This window comes from Pteropus medius, unplaced genomic scaffold (genome assembly GCF_902729225.1).
Source record: "Pteropus medius unplaced genomic scaffold, Ma_sr-lr_union100, whole genome shotgun sequence".
NCBI classification, from domain to species: domain Eukaryota; kingdom Metazoa; phylum Chordata; class Mammalia; order Chiroptera; family Pteropodidae; genus Pteropus; species Pteropus medius.
The window spans coordinates 322,934-334,014 of NW_024342542.1; the positions used below are offsets into that span (position 1 = coordinate 322,934).

The window sequence follows — 11,081 nt, forward strand, 5'->3', positions numbered from 1 at the left end:
CCATGTGCACTAGAGAAGAGTGTATAAGCAGCTGTTTTCTGATGGAAGGCTCTGTAAATGTCAATTATGTCCAATTGGTCTAATGTGTAATTTAAGGATGTTATTTCCTTATTGATTTTCTGTTTGGATGATCTGTCCATATCTGTCAGTGGGGTATTTAGGTCCCCTATTACGATAGTGTTTTGGTCTGTTTCTCTCTTTATTTCTGTTAATAATTGCTTTACATAATATGAGGCTCCCTGATTGGGAGCATAGATCTTAAGTGTTATGTCTTCTTGGTGCATGATTCCCTTTATCATTATGAAGTGTCCCTCAGTATCTTGCTTTCTCTTTTTTATTTTGACATCTATTTCATCTGATATTAGTACCACTACTCCCGCTTTTCTCTGAATGCCATTTGCTTGGAATATCATTTTCCATCTTTTCAAGTCTATATTTGTCTTTGGAGCTGAGATGTGTCTCTTGGAGGCAGCATGTAGTTGGGTTTTGTTTTTTGATCCATTCTGCAACTCTGTGCCTTTTTAGTGGTGAGTTCATTCCATTTACATTTAGGGTGATTATTGAAATATGAGGTCTTCTTATAGTCATTTTATCTTTTGTTTTTTGGTAGCTCGGTGTTTCCACTGCTTCCTTGTCCTTGTGTCTGTTTTCTTTATTTTGGATGACTTTTGTGGGTTTTGCCTCTGGTTCCTCTTGTTTTATGTTATATACTTCAGTTTTGAATCTTCTGTGTGTGGTCACCATTACGAATATGTAAAGGATAGTTATATATATATACATACAGTCATCCTTATCTCCATTCCCCTTTGTGAATTTGGATCTTTGAATCCTCCCCTTTTCAGTCATTGTTATCTCAGTTTGTTTCTATTTATCCTGAACATTCATTGCTATCTTGTTATAACAATTCACTTCTTTTATTTAAAGCTATAATGCTCTGCTCTTAATAAGGGTTGCACTTCTCTGCTTCTATTTGCCTGATAGTTGCTTTATTCTTTTTATGTATTTTTGTTGTTTCACTATTTTGTTTTAGGTGAACTGTCCCCTTTCAGTATTTACTGTAGTGCAGGCCTTGTATTAGAGAATTCCCTCAATTTTTGTATGTCTGGAAAGGTCTTAATTTCTCCTTCATATCTAAAGGAGAGCTTAGCTGTGTACATTATTCTAGGCTGGTATTTCCTTTCACTTAATAGTTTAAATATTTGATTCCATTCCTTTCTGGCTTGTAAGGTCTGTGCTGAGAAGTCTGAGGATAATCTAATGGGTTTTCCTTTATAAATTACCGGTTTTCTTCTTCGTGGCTACCCTGAGAATTTTGTCTTTGTCATTGATTTTTGACAATTTTTATAAAATGTGTCTTGGTGTTGGCCTTTTGGGGTTGAGATAATTGGGTATTCTGTTGATTTCTTGAATTCCAAGCTCTAGCTTATTACTTAGATTTGGGAAATTCTCATCTACTATTTGTCTGAAAATGCTTTCCAGTCCTTGCCCCTTTCCCTCACCTTCAAGAAGGATCATTATTTTTATGTTTCTTCTCTTGATGGTATCAGGTCGTTTTTAAATTTTTCTTTCATTATTTTTCATCGGTTTCTCTCTTCTTCCTTCTGATTTAATTCTAGATTTCTGTCTTCGATATCACTCATCCTTTCCTCCATTTGGTCGACTCTATTTTTCAACATAAGAGTATTTTTAAAAATACAGATGCACAAAGCCCACTCTAACTCAAAGTTCTTCTATAATTGGATTAGGATGTAGCTCAGATGTTAATATTGTAAATCTTTTTTAGTATAAAATAAAATACAAGTGTTAAATTTGCATACAATGAGATTATACAGTTTAATAAATGGTCATTTAGTGAACATCAGTGCAACCAATATCCAGGCCAAAAAACAGAAGTTCCCAAATTCAGTGAGTCTCCTCTCCATGATTCCATGGTCCCTCCCAATCACAATCTCCTTCCCCTCCACAAGTAACCATTATTTTGATTTTTATGGTCATCATTTTCTTGCTTTTTTTTTTTTGTGGTTTACCACATATATACATTCACCATAATACTAAATATGAGTTTGGTCTCTTTCTGAAATTTATAGAATGAAATGGAATACTTTACATTCTTTTTTCTTTATTTTAAAATAATTTTTTACATAAATGTCTCACCACTATGCTGTACACTGAAACTAATATAAAATAATATTGAATGTCAACTCTAAAATCTAAAAATTAAAAAAGTAAAAATAATAGTTTTCTTAATTTTTCAATCACATTTAGAATGTAATGTTTAATTAGTTTCAGGTGTACAACACAGTGATTAGACATCTATATAACTTATGAAGTGAACGCACTGTTAAATCTAGTACCCATCTGACACCATAGTTATTACAATATTACTGACTATATTCCTTATGGTATATTTTACATCCTCATGATTATTTTCCCATGATTATTTTGTAACTATCAATTTGGACTTCTTAATCTCTTCCCGTTCTTTATCCGCCCTCCAACTCCCTTCTATTTGGCAATCATCAGTATTTTCTCTGTATTTGTGAGTTTATTTCTGTTTGTTTGTTTGTTTGTTTGTTTTGTTCATGTAAGTGAAATCATATGGTACTTGTCTTTGTGTGACTTACTCTACTCACCACTATATTCTCTAGGTCCATTCATATTGTTGCAAATAGCAAGATGTCATTCTTTTTTTTTTAGGCTGAGTAATGGTCCATTGTATATATGTACCACCTCTTCTCTATCCATTCATCCGTTGATGGACACCCAAGTTGCCTCCATATCTTGACTATTATAAATAATGCTGCAATGAACACATGGATGCACATGTCCCTTCAAAGTAGTGGTTTGGGTTTCTACAGATAAATACCCAGAATTGGAATTACTGGGTCCTCCTTTGTCTCTTGTTATAACCTTGTTTAAGAGTCTATTTTGTTTTATATAAGAATTGCTATGGGAAATACCCAGCTTTTTTTGATTTGTTTTCATCTTTATGAAATACTTTTTCCATCCCTTCTCTTTCAGTTTTTGTGTGTCTTTCTATCTCAAGTGTGTCTCTTGTAGTCAGCATATGTAAGGGTCTTGTTTTCTCATCCATTCAGCCACCCTATCTTTTGATTAAATCATTTAATTCACTTACATTTGAAGTAATTGTTGATAGATATATACTTATTGCCATTTTAGTATTCATAGTTTTGATTTTTTTTCTTCTTCTTCTAAAAGAAGTCACTATAATATTTCTTGTAATATTGATTTGGTGGTGATGAACTCCTCTAGCTTTTTCTTGTCTGGGAAGCTCTTTATCTCTCCTTCAATTGTAAATGATAGCTTTGTTGGATAGAATAATCTTGGTTGTAGGTCCTTGCTTTTCATCACTTTGAATTATTCATGACAACCCCTTCTAGCATACAAAGATTCTGTTGAGAAATCAGCTGACAGTTTTATGAGAACTCCCTTGTAGGTAACTAACTGATGTTCTCTTGCTGCTTTTAAGATTGTTTCTTTTGTCTTTATCCTTTGGCATTATAATTATGATATGTCTTGGTGTGGGGCTCTTTGGGTTCATCTTTTTTGGAACTCTCTGCAGTTCTTGGGCTTTTATGTCTATTTTCTTCACCAGGACAGAGAAGTTTTCCATCATTATTTCTTCAAATAAGTTCTCAATTTCTTACTCTCTCTCTTTTCCTTCTGGTATCCCTATAATGTGAATGTTGGTATACTTGATGTTGTCCCAGAGGTCCCTTAAACTATCTTCATTTTTTCGAATTGTTTTTTCTTGTTGCTATTCTGATTAAGTGTTTTCTGCTATCTTATCTTCTAAATCACTGATTCAGTTCTCTGCATCTTCCAATTTACTGTTGACTCCTCTTTAGGCATTTTTCATTTTAGTTATTGTATTCTTCATTTCTAACTGGTTCTTTTTTATGTTTTCTATCTCCATTTTAACATTTTCTATCTCTTTGTTAAAGTTCTCACTAAAATCATTGAACATCCTTATTACCACTCTGTTGAAGTCAGCATCTGGTTGATTGCTTTTCTCCATTTTGTTGAGTTTTTTTTCTGGAGCTTCATTCTGTTCTTTTATTTGGGATATGTTTCTCTGTCTTCCCATTTTGGCTGCCTCTCTGTGTTTGTTTCTATGTATTAGATAGGGCTGCTATGTCTTCCAGTCTTAGTAGAGTAGCCCTATGTAATAGGTGACCTGTGAGGCCTAGTGTTGCAGTCTTCCTGGTCACCTGAGCCAGGTGCTTCAAGTGTGTCCCTTGTGTGTGCCCTCCTATTGTAGTTGAAACTTGATTGATGTTTGCACTTCAGGGGGAGAGATTGACCCTCAGACTGATCTGTCATGAGTTTTTGGCTGTGAGGGGCTGATCCAACAGAGCATGATTTACAGTAGCAGGTCTTTGGTGTCTTCCCAGTCTTCCCTTTAGGTAGTCATTATCGGATGCATCCCCAAGTGGTACTCAGGCTCAGTCAGAAGAAGGCCACTATACATGCTGGCCCCTGGGCCTCCTGGGAGGGGCTCTGCTGAAGGACAAGTTCAGTCACCGCCCATGCCCTGCCTGGGAACATCTGGCATGAGGTATCAAGCAATCTTCAGATGGCCACCACTCATCCTGGGTTTGGAGGTGCCTCAAGAAGCCAAGTGATCTGAAGACTGCCTGTGGCTAGTGCTGGGCTTGGGGCTGCTCAACAGGAGTTATGGGGTTGTTGAGGCCAGGCACTGCTTGGTTGGGTTTTGTGAACCTGTGAGAGATTTTAGGAAAGTCTATAGCATGAGCCAAGACAGGCCTTTTGTATGGAAAAGCCACTAGTGTCGGCTTGGGTAGGCTTGCGAGTTAGGTGGGGCAAGGTCTTAGAGAATCGTCAGGGTTGAGTGACCAGTGTTACCCAGGTTGATGGAGACTCAGATATGTTGGCCATCTATGTCTGCATGCCAGGAGGCAGGAGGGCTCAACAAATGAACAGGACTTCTGCCAGCAGTTCTGTCTGGGAGAAAGCTGCTGCTCAAGCCCTCGCCCTGAAGCCAGACAACCCAGTTCCTCACTGTATGTCTATGGCAACTTTCAAGGTACTGCCCCAGTGTTGGAGCTCAGATAAAGCGATTTCGTCAGTAAGTCCGCGTGCAGGCCCTTTAAAAGGAATGCCCGGGGCACTTGCAGACACAAAGTCTTCTGGTTTTCACAGACAGAAGTTGTGGGGACTTCTCTTCCCATTGCTGGTGTTCCAGGTTCGGATGCCAGTGTGAGGCTGGGACCCCTTGCTCCTCCAGTGGAACTTCAGCAGCTGAGATATCACTCCTGATTTTTAACTGCCACACATGGGTGTTCTACCAGCCTGTTCTGTATCTCTACTACTCTTACCAATCTCAAGGTGGCTTCTTCTGTATGTTCTTAGTTGTAGGATTTCTGTTCAGCTAGACTTCAGGCAATTCTCAATGATGGCTGTTCTGTAGTTTAGTTGTAATTTTGTGTGGTCAAGAGAGGAGACATGCACAATATTTTCCTACTCTACCATCTTGACCAGAAATTCTACTTCTCATTATGTTTGTGAGATTTCTCTAATTTGTTGAATGTTCTCTTTCATTGCTGTGCAGTATTCCAAAGTATGAATATTTCACAATTCATTTATCTATTCTACTGTTGGTGCATGTTTGCATTATTTCCAGTTTGGGGCTTTTATGAACAATTCTAAGTATCTTTTGATGCACTTACATATATATTTCTGATGGATTTATACTCAGGAGTACTATTTTTCATTCATTAGTTTATATGTTCGATTTTAGCAAATGTTGCCAGTTTTCTGAAGTGTTTATACCAATTTACAGTCCCATCGGCATTATCTAAAAGTTAGTTTTGTTCCACATTCTAACTGACATTTGGTATTGCCAACCTTGGACAATACCAAATTTCAGTCTGAATGTGGAACAAAAGTTTTAGGCATTGTGGTGAGCTAAATTTTAAACACAACAGTATCTTATTGCAGTTTTAATTTGTGTTTCCCTGATTACTAATGATGCATACCTTTATGCATTTATTTTCCATTTGAATTTCCTGTGTTGTTAAGTGGTGGTTTGAATCTTTGTTCATTTTCTAGTGGGTTGTCTGTCTTTTGTTGATTTGTAGGAATTCTTTGTGTATGCTGAATACAAGCCATTTGTCAATTATATATTTCGTAACTGTCTCTTCTCACTCTGTGGCTTGCCTTTATACTCTCTTTATGGTGTCTTCTGATGAACAGAGTTATTAATTTTAATGTAATCAGAATTATTAAAGCTTTTTAATGGCAATATGACCCTACTATAATAAAGAGAAAGTCATAAAGATAGAGGTATTTTGCTAAAGACTAGATGAATCAAATTTGTAGTTATAGAAAAAGACAACCTAAATGATGTTGGCATGTTTCGTTTCACCGAATGGGGTAAAACACAAGGTTCTGGTGAGAAACCTTTATCAGAATACATTACACAGATGTACAAGGCTCAATTAACAAGGTACCAAGACCAGGAAAGAAACCCACCCACCAAGCTAATAATTTTATATTATTTGCCAATTATTCTAAACTTATTACTATTTATTTCTCAATTAGATTATAAAATCCAGTTCAGCAAGTAGGAACCATTTATTCTTGGACATAATATACAATGTATGGAATTGCAGGAAGAGAACAGTGCAGAGAAAATAAATGCTGGGTCATACTTGGTGAACTATCGTTGCTTCACTATCACTAGGAAGGAGCAGGAACATTGGGGCTGACAAGTAAGTGGTCTTGCCAGACTAAAGAACTTTGAGCATTTTTTTGTTTAACTTTGAGCTTAATACTGCAATGGTGGTCATTGAAGTGCTTTAAGCAGGAGACTAACACAGTCATTTTTATTAACTGGCAGCTGTATGGAGAAAGGGTTGGGATAAAGGGAGTGAGACTGATTGTTCAAACCTGTGACCACTAAAGAGAAGTCCTATGATATTTAGGCAATAAATTCAAAGAAATTAATGATTATTGAGAGATGGGAGAGGTGAAGAAAGGAAACTATATACTAAAGTCCTTAGAAAACTAGTTCAGCAAGATATTTAATTTAAAAAGGGCGTTCTAGGATCATACAAATTTGGGAAAGGCAATGTCATCTTCTTAAGATGCACACTAGAATATTTCTGTTTATTTTTAACTCAACAGTTCAAAGCTTTATTTTGTCAAATACTTTTAATTTTATATAGGATCTATTAATATTCTGTTTTATTGGGTTTACCTTTGGAAAGTATTGGTCTAGGATGGCTTCTAGGGAATTCTGGCTTGTTTAATAAAGGGTGGTTCTACTAACTGAGTTTTGGAATACATGAGTAAGAGTAGATTTGTGGGACAAGATATTAAGTTTAGCTTGCATATTTTGAGTTCCAGGAGGATATCTTCCATTAACAATTGAATAGATAGGTCTAGAACTCAAAGATAAGACCTGGGATGGAGGAATAAGTTTGGAAATCACCAGTTGGATTCAAAAGAGTAGATGATATTTCTAAGAAAACTGCATATAGGTAGGAGACAAAGGGACTGAAGATGGCCTTGACAACACCATTTGCTGCATTTTTTTTCTCACTGATTTGCTTCTTACAGATTTCATATTTCACATATATAGGTCTGTCAACTGAACTCTCTATTAGGTTCCACTGCTTTATTTATTCCTCTACCAATATTATGCTACATTACGGGGAATTAGCTTTATAATAAGATAATATCTGGTAAGGCAAATTCATTTACACTGTTCTTCAAAATTTTCTTGGGTATCAGTGGCCCTTTGATCTTCTATAAAACTTTAAGATAAGTTCATCAAGGTCTAAAATATACCATTATTGGTATTTTTATTGAAATTGCATTAAAGTGATTATTTTAAGAAAATGATGTTTTATTATAGTGAGTCTTCTCATTAATGGACAATAGTGTATATCTCTCTCCATATATTTGTCTTCTTTACTATATTTCAATAGCTATGCATGCTTTTTTCAATCTTCGAATATTTTTTATAGGAAGGACGTGCATTGCCTTCATTCATTGTATTTCAAATCACTGAAAATTTACTTTTGTGAAAACATTGCTTGCATTTTCTAGTACAAAAAAAAACCCTAAAAATTGTTTCAAGAATGTAGACAAATATCCAGCTTAAAGAGCAAAAACGTGCACCATAATTACTACTGCACTGCAGTCATTTCTGCATTTCTCATGTTTCTTAAATAACTGTCTTGTCTGGTTACACACAATATAAAGATCAGTTATGAAAAACAGACATTTACATATACTCCTAAAGTCTTATTGAGAATATCCTATTGGCATTGGCTAACCGATCACAGGCACAGCTGCAGTAGCAGGATATTCATATGCCTGTTTGTTCATACCATTGTACATATTTGAAACATTACTTTTATATTGCTGAGTGCTATCTTAACCACTATGATAAGTCTCTGTTGGATTACCAGTCCTAAAACTGGTCTGTATACCGGCAGACACAAAGTTACTTCCAATGTTCCCATGGTGTAATTTGCAGCACTGTAAACACCACTCTAGAATTTTGTCCCAAAATCTTTCTTAAGAATACTAGAGTAACTTCTGTCATAATTTTTCCTGTCTCTGAAGGTACACAGAGTATCTGTCCCGATGGCCATCCTTCATGCCTTCTCTACCCCTGGAATGAATTGAACCTGTGTCTTCAACCAACTGAAGCAACTTGGGATTAATTGCTTGATTATCTTCATGAAGCGCAGAGATAAGGTCTCTCACTTGCTTTATGTTATTAGGTGTAAAGAAAGCATATGCCATCCCTGTTTTGGTACTTTGAACAGTTCTTCCAATTTAATGATTATAATCCTCTGAGAAGTTAGGGTAGTCATAATCGATGACAAATTTCACATCTTCCACATCTAGCTCTCTAGATGCCACATCTGTAGCAATCAGAATAGGAGCTTTTTCATGTTTGAATTCATTTAGAACCCGGTCATATTCCTGTTGACTCTTGTCATCACAGATACCCATGGCAGGCCATATGTCTTCTTTCATTTTTCTAGTAAGTTTTTCACATCTTCTTTTGGTTTCAACAAAAACAATGGTTTTATTATCCTTCTCACTCGTGATCTTTTCTTTTAAACAAATGTTTTTCAACCTTTTCTACATCATCACACACATCCACAATCTAAAGAATGTTGTGGTTTGCACTCAGTTTTAGTGCGCCAATGTTTATATAAATTTAGTCTTTCAAGAAATCTTCAGCAAGCTGTCTTACTTCTTTTGGCCAATTCACATCCACATTAGAGTTTGCCTGTCATGACTTATTTCATCCAGAATCTTTCTTATTTGGGGTTCGAAGCCCATATCAAACATTCTATCTGCTTCATCAAAGACAAGGTAGGTGGTTCTTCTACGATTTGTTTACCCACACTCTAAAAAGTCAGCCAGTCTTTAAGGTATTGCAATATAGATTTCCACACCTCTCTCCAAATCATATTATTTGTGGTCCCTTGGGAGCACCGCCATAGATACAAGTAGACTTCAACTGTCATGCTCTACAGTATTCAGCAGCTACTTGCTGCACGTGTTGATCCCAACATGGTGCCAGCACCAAGCAAATAGGCCCAGTACCTCACTCTAAGAATGGCTGATGATTGATGTGGACAATGGAAGGCAGAAAATAAGACAATGTTTTCCCAAATCCAATCTGTGCTATTCCAACCATATCCAATCCACTTAGAGCAACTGGCCATCCCTGAGCTTGAATAGCAGTGGGTTCAGTAAAGTTCTATCTTGCAATCACGTCCATGACATTTGCAGAGAAGTTTGCTTCATAAAAATTCGGACCTAGCTTTGGGCAGTTATGACATCTAACTGTAATTTCCTTAATTTTTCTGTATGTTTCCACCTCTTGTGCTGTGTGCCTAGCCAAATCATGGTGTTCTTGATAAAAAATTCTTCTCAAATTTGGGTAACTCATCAAGATTCCACTTCTTTTTAACTAATTTCTCCCCAGGGTTTCCGAACTTCTTTCCTGATAGTGACCCTGCTCTACTTTCTCCAAATAGAGTTGCACCAAACCCTCCATCCCTGCCGCAGTCTCAGTCATTCCAATAGCCTGACATGGCGTCAATGATTGCAATTGGTGGGGAATGAAGTTGAGAAAATCAGGTGTAACTAGTCGCTGGAAGTGGCTTCAGGGAGAGTGAAGTCTTGTGGGGGCAGCAGCAGAGGTACAGCCATAACAAGAGCCAGAGCCCTTTGGCAAGAGACCAGTAGAAATAAATGAAGTTATGTATACTTTTCATATCAATGTTCTCAAATGTCTTTTGAAGGGATTAATGCTAGGTATCTTTTGGATTTATTATTCTTTTTTTTCTTTTTTATTATTGTATATTAGTTTCAGGTATATAGTACAATGGTTAGACATTTACATAATTTGTAAAGTGATCCTCCAATTACTATAGCACCTATCTAGCACTGCACACAGCCATTACAATAATATAGACTATATTCCCTATGCTGTACTCTACATTCCCTGATAGTTTTGTAGCTACCAAGTTGTACTTTTCAACCCTTCTTTTTTACTCAGCCCCCCAATCCTCCTCCCCTCTGGCACTCACCAAATTGTCTCCTGTATCTGTGAGTCTGTTTTTTTCTTTTTTTTAGTTTGTTCCTTAGATTCAACATATAAGTGAAATCATATGGTATTTATTCTTTCTCTGACTTACTTATTTCACTCAGCATAATACCCTCTAGGTACATCCATGTTGTTGCAAATGGTAAGATTTCATTTTTTTTATGGCTGAGTAAGATTCCATTTTATACGTGTACCATGACTTCTTTATCCAATCATCTATTGATGGACGCTTAGGTTGCTTCCATATCTTGGCTTTTGTGAATAGCGCTGCCATGAACATAGAGTTGCATAGAGTTTTGGCTTTCTTTGGATAAATTACCCAGAAGTACAATTGCTGAGTCAAAAGATAGTTCTATTTTTAATTTCTTGAGGTACCTCCAAATTGTTTTCCATAGTGACTGTACCAATTTGCAATCTTATCAACAGTGCATGAGGGGTCCCTTTTCACCACATC

At 36.4% G+C, this 11,081-nt stretch overlaps 1 pseudogene; it reads right to left on the reverse strand.

The window, feature by feature from the left end:
* Nucleotides 1-8,295: 8,295 nt before the first annotated feature.
* Nucleotides 8,296-10,127, reverse strand: LOC120605499 (probable ATP-dependent RNA helicase DDX5; annotated as a pseudogene).
* Between the last annotated feature and the right edge of the window lie 954 nt (nt 10,128-11,081).